The sequence below is a fragment of the Grammomys surdaster genome, unplaced genomic scaffold, assembly GCF_004785775.1.
Source record: "Grammomys surdaster isolate TR1022 unplaced genomic scaffold, NIH_TR_1.0 1164, whole genome shotgun sequence".
In the NCBI taxonomy this organism is placed as follows: domain Eukaryota; kingdom Metazoa; phylum Chordata; class Mammalia; order Rodentia; family Muridae; genus Grammomys; species Grammomys surdaster.
In genome coordinates, this window is record NW_021605583.1 from 3,681,387 (window position 1) to 3,691,535 (window position 10,149).

At 43.8% G+C, this 10,149-nt stretch overlaps 2 long non-coding RNA genes across 2 annotated transcripts in view; both read right to left on the minus strand.

Moving 5' to 3' along the window:
• Positions 1–1,685, minus strand: part of LOC114635089 — a 3,955-nt gene extending 2,270 nt beyond the window's left edge. The window contains exons 1-2 of the long non-coding RNA XR_003713407.1: positions 1,542–1,685; positions 1,125–1,177 (exon numbers count right to left, since the gene is read on the minus strand). This is a non-coding gene — a long non-coding RNA (uncharacterized LOC114635089). The remainder of the gene's footprint in view (positions 1–1,124; positions 1,178–1,541) is intronic.
• Positions 1,686–5,114: 3,429 nt separating this feature from the next.
• The window catches only part of LOC114635090, a 7,297-nt gene continuing 2,262 nt past the window's right edge, over positions 5,115–10,149 (minus strand). Inside the window, exon 2 of the long non-coding RNA XR_003713408.1 lies at positions 5,115–5,242. This is a non-coding gene — a long non-coding RNA (uncharacterized LOC114635090). The remainder of the gene's footprint in view (positions 5,243–10,149) is intronic.

The window sequence follows — 10,149 nt, forward strand, 5'->3', positions numbered from 1 at the left end:
GAGAGGGAGAGGGAGAGGGAGAGGGAGAGGGAGAGGGAGAGGGAGAGGGAGAGGGAGAGGGAGAGGGAGAGGGAGAGGGAGAGGGAGAGGGAGAGGGAGAGGGAGAGGGAGAGGGAGAGTTAATTTAGAGGCAGAGTGAGCAAAGCAAAGGTCTGAATCCTATAGCAAATGGTTGCTGCCCTCGGTTTTGGCCTGCATTCCTGCTCATGGTCCAGAGATACTTCTTCCATGTCAGGTAGCAGTTTCACCTAGAGGCAGTCTTGGAAGGACACTGAGGAAAAGAAGGGTTTTCTTCTCGACTGCAGTGATCTTGTTTGTCTCTCCACTACGTTACACAAAGTGTTGAGCTCATACTAGCTGGACACCCCACTGCTAACTGTTTCCCATAAGAAGGCTTTCTCAGGAAATGCCCCACAACCTCACCGCAGCATTGCCCTGGGGACAGCCCAAAGAACCACAGGCAGGGGCTTCTTGGGGTCTCTGAGGGTGCCACAGCTTCTTTTCCAGGATGGGCAGCATGCCCCATTGCTAGAGCTTCCACAGATGCCATACAATCTACCTCCAGCCAGTTTAGGCCCACTGTATGTGGACAGGCTTTGGCCAAAGGTAACCCTCTGTTATACAGCAGGCTGAGATGCAATCCACTCCATGGACTGCACGGCCTGAGCCACATGGAGGGAGCCGCTCTCCAATCCCCCTCCCTTGGATAGTTTGCCTTAATCTTAAGGTGTTCTTTATTCTCTTTCATTTTTGGAAATAGTCGTTCCTTCTATAAAAATCTTCCCTATTCAAATTGCTAGGTGGTTTCTCTCTCCTGGCTAGACCATGACGGATACAGTATGCATACAAATGTCCCAAATCCTAATAGGCTTGAAAACGCGAAGGTTCGCAACGACAACAAATGCTGCCGATTGCTTCCCTCGAAGCGACAGCCTCGCTCTGTTCATCTGCAAGAAAATGTTTTCCGTATACCGTAGTCCAGACGATCATCATTTGTCTGCCAGTCACTTTTTCAAATAAAGGGTATTTTATGAAGGAAAGGGTTGGCTTAACTCATGACTCAAACATTCCCATGTGTGCTTTGTCTCAAGACCAACATATTTAACATAAATCAGTGTACATACCTCTCATTTTGTTGAACAGGCCATTAGACAGACAGGAAGAGTCCACCTAGGAGCTGAAGAGTAGAGATTTACAGTACAGTTGGTAATTTTATCCTCTCATGAGAAAAATTCTTGTTTTTCCATTTTTATGTATATCTGTGGTATACATGTGCAAATGCACATGTATACATATACATACACATACACATACATACATATCATTTTCATGTACATGGGTGCATGCCCACATGTGGACATACATGTGGATGCAGAAGGTTTATATTGAGAATCAGCCTTGGTCTGTCTTCTATCACTGAGGCTGATCTCGCAGTCAAGACCAGACCTTGCTTCTGTGTCTAATCTCACTAGTCCGCTTGCTCTGGGGGTTCCCACCTCCACCTTCTGAGGCCAGATCTGTAAGCAGGCTGCCATGCTCACCTGGCATTTATGTGGACTCCAGCCTCCATGCTTGTAGGGCAAGCATTTTAACTCCTGAGCGATGTCCCCAGACTTCATCAGGACATTCTCAAATAAAAGTAGAGTTTTCCTGCATATACAGTCTGTAGTCACAGAAGAGGCTCTCTGGTCTAGGGATCCCAAGTGTTACACACATGGGTAAAATGCTGATTTTTACCTTATCACTCCCAGAGTCAACATAGTGGGAAAAAAAAAAGCAGCTAGATCATTATGATGGCTTTGCTCTCACAGAACTCAAAAAAAAAAAAAAAAAATTCAGGGAACCTGGGAATCCCTGAGCCCCATTGAAACTTACTGGTATAAGGAAGAGAAGTCTAAGTCTTGACCACTGGTTAGCATATGACCTTGGAGAACAATTTTGCTTCTCCATACCTTGGTCGCTGCTCCTGAAGAGAATTATAAGATCATTTTCCCTTCTTGGGTTGTAAGAATTAGATGAGATTTGATTTCGTGCCTAGCACATAGTATGTTCTCAGCAAAGGAGTATTATGAGGTAATAAAGAGGAAAGGGAGCAAAAAGGAAGCGAGTAGTCATGGTCACCTCACACTGGGGCTCAAGGACACCAACATGGTGAGAGTCAACATTGGGCTAAGGGCAAGCAACGAGCCTGGGGCTTGAGGTCTTCCATCCTGTCCCAGGGTTCTTGGAGGAGACATTTCCAGGTAGGTAAGGAAAGCAGGTTCATAGGCGGCCCAAGCAGTAGCTCACCCACCATTTCTTGCTCCTCTTTAGAAGGCAACTATGGAAGGGTTTCCTCGAAAGATCCTCTTTACCTCCCAGTAACGATAGCACCCTGTGAGAGAGGGACGGGACAGCTGACACAGAACAGGGCCTAAGTAACTCAGGATTTTAAGATGTATGCATGTATGTATGTATGCATGTATGTATGTGCATGCACACACACACATGTGTTTTAATACAAGGTCTCATTGTAGCACAAATTGGCCTCAGACTTCCTGTGCCACTGAGGAAGATCTTAACTTCTTGTCCCAACCTCCAAAGTGATAGTATTACAAACATGCACAATATCTGCTTGAGCCACACACACGCACGCGCGTGCACACACACACGCACACACACACCACTTTAGAGTGTTTTTTTTGTTGTTGTTGTTTTGCCTCTAAATTATAAGGTCTGGAGACTGAAGAAATCTCTCAGTAGTTAAGAGCGCTTGCTTCTCTTGCAGAAGACTGGAATTCAGTCCCCAGCATCCATATCAAGTGAGTGACAATGACCGTAACTAGCTTTAGTGGACCTGATGCCCTCTTCTGGTTTTTGGTCACCTGTATGCACGCAAAACAAACAAAAATAAACAAAATTTTAAAGGACAACAGCCTGGTGAAATTTCAGCCTCTTCTTTCTTGCTTTATGTTGTTCTGGATCAGGAGTACACACAAAAATTATCTTTCAAAGAATTCTAGTAAGAAAACTCTGCAACATGTGGGATCTCTGTATCTTCATGTGTTATGCTATTGCTTATTTGTTTGTTTTGGGAAGATTGCTTTTTTAAGACTGTAACAAAATACTGGAGCCTGGATGACTTATAAAGACTAGAAGTTCAATGAAGAATTTACAACTGAACCCAATTAGATATCACTGACCGATTAAAACCTGGATTGATTAACTTTGGGTCAACCTGAGACTTAAACCTGTTTGTCTTTCATTTTACAGACATATCTGAGTACTTTGCTCTCACAAGTTGGTCCAGTGAACAGACTCAGGCCCTCCTGTGCAGGTCTTCATTGGTGCTGCACTGCAGAACAGGAAACAAACATCACAAGCCCTCATATTATGTTAATGCTATGACCCACACACTGAGTCTGCTAGCTGAGAGCACACACTTCAGTCACTGCTCCAGAGAGAAGGTATGAAGAGAAAATATGATATCTGTATTAAAGTCAAGCACAAGTTTAGCAAAGTAAACACGGAGATGACAAAAACTGAGAGATGATCACCATCGAAAAAAAAATACAGTTACACATGAGTGCAGAAGTTTGTGCATACATATAGAAAACCCTGGAAGTTGTACTATGCTTCTTGGGAAAGACATAACCCTTTATACATATGTTGACAACCATCCCCTAAAGAATATTTTCATTGCTTGCCTTACATGGAGGATATGAGTAGTACTGAAAGTTTTCATACTCTAGAAATACACACTTACATGTCAGTGTGGACATGCTTGTCTGGGAGAAAATTAAATAAAAGAAAAAAATCATTGCTACACATGTTATCTTCTTTTGTGATGACGATTCTTGTGTTTGCTTTATAGCTTTCTATTCCTTGATATGCACCCTTTTATTTAGCCCATTTGAGAGATCGTACAGATACCCAGCCCTCTATGATTTAATACTATACAAACACTTCACAAGAGCGAGCACACAGTCTCACTCGAGCATATAAATCCAGCAGTCTCCCATTCAGATGGTACTTTCATCTGATCTGTAGTCTCTATTCCGATTTCATTTGCTCTGCTGGTAGTTTCTCAGAGACAGGATCCAGTTCAGGATTGTAGATTGTACTGTCATGACGCTGATATGAAGCAATTCCTCTGCCCTTTCCAGTCTTTTGTAGTATTGATGTGTTTGAAGACTAGATCAGCTTCACTGGAGTTTCCTGATGTTTCCTTGTGGGTAGATTTGGATTGTGTGGTGTGGGTGAGAATACTATTAAGTGATGCGTCCCTGGGTACCAAGCCCAGATGCACAGAACAGTCCTTGTTATTGGTGTTAATTTCCGTCACACAGAAAAGAGGCTGTCTACTGTCTCTGTTGTCTAGTCCTTATTTCTCCTTTCACAGTTACTGTTTTATGAGAAACTTTGATATTGTGTTGACAATTCCGTGGCTCCGCATACCTGCCCTCCCTAGATTTAGTATCTTTTGATGATTCTGTATCTTAATAACTTTTATTAGAATGTTGGCAAATTGGTGATTTTATTTTTTAAAGAACTCCATATTCTCTCTGTATTTATTTGTTGTCGTTATGAAAAGAAGAGATTTCGCTTTATCTGTCATTGCTTTAGAACAAATGTGGGATTTTATTGTTGCTGCCTGTTTTTCTGGAAAAGAGAACAAAATAGAGGTTTCTTTTGCTATGTTTCTGGAGGCTGAACTCCCAAGCATGGTGCCATCTCTGCCTGGCATCTGATGAAGACTCATCTGAAACATCATAGCATGGCCAGGGGGCAATGTGGTAAGACATCATGGGTCTCCTTCCCCTCCTTCTCCTTCTTCTTCTTCTCCTCCTCCTCCTCCTCCTTCTCCTCCTCCTCTTTCTCTCCTTCTCCTCCTTCTTCTCTTTCTTTTTCTTCCTCCTCCTCCTCCTTCTTGTCCTCCTCCTCCTCCTTCTTCTTCTTCCTCCTCTTCTTCTTCTTCCTCCTCCTCCTCCTCCTTCTCCTCCTCTTCTTCTTCTACAAAAGCCACTAACATTTTCACCAGGACTTTACCTTCATGACCTCATCAAATCCTAACGACTTCCCTAGAACCAGCTCTACATAAGTTAACTTTCTCATTGATGAGATAAAAATACCCATTTTAGGGAAAGAGAGATTTATTTCATCTTATAACTTGAGAGGACCATTCCATCATGAAAGGGAAGATATGGTTTCAGGCAGGGAAGTCATGATGACCAGAGCAGAAGGCCAGCTGATCACATTGCATCTGCAATCAGGAAGCAGAAAATGAGCAGGGAATGATGCCCATACCCAGTCAACCACTTCCTCCAGTAAAGCTCCAACTCCTAAGGGCCCCCTAAACTTCCCAAACACAACCCCAGATGGAGATCAGGTGCCAAACACATGTGGCTATGTAAACATTTCCCACTCAAACACATCAAGGGGGCTCGGGAGATGGTTCAGCAGCTAAGAGTACTTCCTGCTCTTGTGTTTGGTTCTCAGCACTTACAACAGCCTGCAACTCTAGCTCCAAGGCATCCGATGTCTGATGCCCTCTTCTGGTTTCTATGGGTATTGCACATATGTGGCACACACACACACACACACACAGACACACAGACACACACACACACACACACACACACACAAGGAAAATAAAATAAAGTCTTAAAAAGCATCAACCACAATACAAGGTCCAAGTAACATTAACACATAAGAATTGACTACAAATTGCATATATAGTTTCCAGCATGTGCACTTTTCAAAGATACTTCAACCACGGCATAAGGCAAAGGTTCTAGCACAGCTTCTAAACTGAACTATGTTCAGCTCCTAGATATCCATGCCGCTCTGTTGCTGCTTGGAAGGTTTGCTCTCAGTTAGCCAGCCCACTACCATTTCCTGTGTTGCCTGTCTCCTTCTTCAGCCTCCCAAGAAAAGGATATTCCATAACAACAAATGTTCTCCTTGTCAACTAATCCTCAATAATGTGCGCAATGGCTCACAGTTCATGAGAAATTACTTTATTCCAGGCATTATGCTAAGCGCTACACAGAGAGACTTCATTTCATCTTCGAAACAATACTATCATACACATACAATTTGAGTCTATTTTAAAGATAAATAAATTGAGACTCAGAGGGGTTGGCTGATTGTCAAGTTTGCACAACTTGTATATAGCAAATTATTGGTCTATCTAACCCTAGATCCACTTTTTCTATCCTGCCTCTTCATCCAAGTGAGGTATAGTGTAATAGTGGGATTGAACATCTTTGCTTCCTTGATTTTGAATTTTGGGTCGCAACTCTTCTTTGCTAGTCTATCAGCCAGCATTCTCTAGAGCAATAGGGCCAGTAAGATCATCAATCGTGTTAAAATAGGATTTGATTGTCTGGGGAATTCCTAGAGAACGGTTGGTCTTCGGTTGAAATCCCAGAGAAGCTTGTTCTAATGTTAGCAAAGAAGTCAGCAGAAAGAGTAACAGGGTAAGTGAGCTTACCAGAGAGAGAAAAAAAGACAAGCAAGCAAAATGCCAGAGAGCACTTTCCTCATCTGGACTGTATATTCCCACAACACACACACACACACACACACACACACACACACACACACACACACCATACACGCCCATAGGCCAACCCAATATAGACAAACCTTTCTGAGACTCTTCCCAGGAGGCCCTCAGTTGTATGAAGTTGACAATAACAGTATCGCTACCAGCTGGGATGTCTTGCCCCACCACCTTAGAAAAGATGACTACTTCCAACAGTGATGGATCCCTAGCCAATCCTTATCCTAACTGTCCCTTGCTGATTTTATGATCCCTGCCTGCTCCTAGGCAAACCACCCTCCTTGTTCTTGTCACCACAGCTTTTGTGAACACGCATGTTCTTTTTGTGGTTACATGTGCCATATGCTGCCAGGTCGACACTCGACTTAACTCACTTCACAGCCCGCTGCTGAAAGACCTCATCTCCCAGACTTCTTCAACTCCTGTAGCTTTCTTGGAAAGCTGATAGTAGCCACTCCTGTTATCAGGACCAGTTCCCTACTGCTTCTTCCTTGGGCTTCTCTTTTTCTCTCCTAGAAGCTTCTTGTCCTTCTATGCTCTGACTGCAGAGGGTCAGACCTGTGAAATGGCCACAGTTTTTTAATTCTCTGCCACTCTAGGTTCTTCTCATGGAGTTCTTATCTCCCTGCCAGAATCTCCCAAACTTCTCTGGCCACAGAAAGGTTCTTCCCTAGATATCATCTCTTTGAAGACAGCTTTAATAGAGTGAGTGTCTTCAACTTAATTTCATTCCTTTCCCAGAACTATAGACATTTTCGCTAGATTGCATAGAAGGTAGATCCCTGGGGTGTGTTACTACAACACAGGACAGAGTCAAATGGTGGAGAAGAAAGGGGAGAGCAGGTACCCGAATTCTGTCCTCACCATACCTCTCAGAGACTTTAGGAAAAATTATCTCACCAGAGGAAACGTGGCAAAATTCTTTCTAACAAAGATTTGGTGACACCAGATATGCTGCATATTCACCTGGAATCCTTGTCTGTCCATCAACAAGTCAGGGCCCATTATGATCCTGAGCCTGCAGTAGCCCAGGATGAAGAGGAATCACACATACAAAAATGTGATTCCCACCTCAGAACCACAGTACAAGCAGGTGAGGAATCACAGCCAACCTGAAGCAGTGAGGAATACAATGGGTGTTGCTCCAGGAAGAGGGAGGCCACTGTGACTCAAAGACTATGCTTGACCTGGGGTGTTCCTGACACAGAGTGTGGAGTGTAGAAGGCGCTTTGCCATACAGGGGAAGAACATCTACCCTGTCTGAACTTTATACAGGGTTGTTTATTGTCATATTGGAAATTATCACAGCTTTCCAATTGTCTTCAGCTATGGTCATATGTAGTGTCCGTGACCCAGACAACACTTGACTCCTCACACCAGCAGCCATCTTGAGTTCCAATATTCTACAACCTTCCACAAGAGCAAGAACAGAAAGGAAAGGAACACTAGGAAAGACCTCAAAGGGGGATGAAGGCAGGTGTGAGGGTACACCAGGAGATAAAGAAACAGGTTTAACACACACATACAGAGAGAGAGAGAGAGAGAGAGAGAGAGAGAGAGAGAGAGAGAGAGAGAGAGAGAGAGAGAGAGACCAACCGCGTTTTGGACATTTACCTGCCAAAATTTGAACTGCATATTTTATCTAGTTGTTTGCTATCTCATTTAATTCTTAATTCTTTGCGAGTTAGACTTTCTGTAATTTTACTTCTACCTTTAACATTTATCACAGCATCAATGTCAATGGACAGATATCAACTGGATGAATGAATGAATGAATGAATGAATAAATGGACACTTACATAAAAAGAAAAACAGTAATGCCACTGACAGGAATGAAAGGTTGGAGAGGAGAGGCAGATGCTGTCACAGGGAGCTTCAAGACAGAAACAGGTCTCATCTGGTTATGATTTCAGTATGAAATGTCCACAGATACATTGGTATTTGAGAAGCAGTGCAAACTTGAGTAGATAGAGCCTAGCTGGAGGAAGTAAGTCACCAAAGGCAGGCCTTGGAGGTTACAACTGCTCAATTTCCTGTCTCAAGTTTTCTACTTCCTGCCTGCAAAGACATGAAGAACAACCTCCACCGCAAGCTCCTGTCACCATGATGCTCTGTCCAGGCACACAAAGCCCAGGAACTCTGGAGGTAAATCTCTCCAACAATGACCCAAACCAGTCCTTCCATCCTGAAAAGAAACTAACCCACATCTCAATATGAAAAAGAAATTTAGAGAGGCCAGGAGCACCCCAAGATGAACTTGGCTTCATAAGGAGGTAAGCATGGGGCCATCTTGACAGTCATTGTCTTCTGTTTATCTCATGTAACTCTCACAACAGCAGGATGATGCAGGATAATCACCACAACTTCTGTACAGGTGAAAAATGAGACACAAACATTTACCTACAGATGAGAAAGCTGCAAGCAGTAGAGATTAAGCTTCAACCCAGGCTTCCTGACTCTAAATCCTACTAAGCTTTGTGTTCCACAAAAACAGCAGACTCCTGGGCCTATGGGATGTTATCCGAGTCCCATGCCCTCCCTGAGGGTATATGCAGACACTCTTCTTCACAGACTTAGACCAACCCCCTGTTGGAGAAATTACTAGACTGTCTTTTCACCATTTGATGTTGGTTTCTCTCCTACCTGCCCCTTAGTAAACAGTGTTACAGAGGAGGATGGTTTCTTCCCAGGCAAGCCTATACCGCTATGTCCCCCAGAGTCTGATCTTTGATATGTCTTAGCTCTGATTTTGAATGTCTCTCCTCAGAAGGCAAGGTTTAACCCTTGCTTGATTCTTGAGAGGTAATCCCCACCCCTACAGAACCAGCTAAATACAATTTAGAAATTAAGGCTTCCACAAGCTTCTGTGTAGGGAATCAGTGTCATAACCGCTGCTGAGTGTCATTCGCACAGATCTGTCTACTCTGTCCAGAGGAGATGGCTAGAAGACAGGTGAAAGTTCTGGCCTCTGTCTGGGCATCTGCCTCTCAAGAATATCCCCCTGTAAGCTGTAACCATGGACCTCGGTTCTGTGAGTCCTTCTAGTGACTATCAAATATGAGCATATTGGCACCCTGAATAGCGGTCTTCTTATTCATCATTGATCCTACCTGCTCCCTCAGATCAGACTGTTTTTAAGTCAGCCTGGCTCTTTACATGTTCCCTCACACCTGCTCCTTGGAATACTTTAGTTCCATGTCTACACTACCTGAGACATATCTGTGGCTAAACCTGGATTCCCCCCGAAAAGCCTAGACTTTCACACTCTGCTCCTCTTTCCCAGCAAAGGAGAGGTTATAGGATGATTCCCACCACACACATAGGAAGCAAAGGGGATGACAAGTCAACCCTACAATCTTTAAGTTCCTCTCCAGCTCTAAAGCTAATGTCTTCATGTGTCCATCGCCTTGTACACTGTAACTCTGAGCCAATGGTAGGGTTTTCTTGTTGATACGCTCTTCTTTATGTTTGCAGGGACAGCTGGACAGACAGAGCTGGTGGCAAAGCATCCTGAGGGCCAGGCTGTGATGGAGAGACCAGAGGCCAGCAGAGAGAGAGAGAGAGAGAGAGAGAGAGAGAGAGAGAGAGAGAGAGAGAGAGAG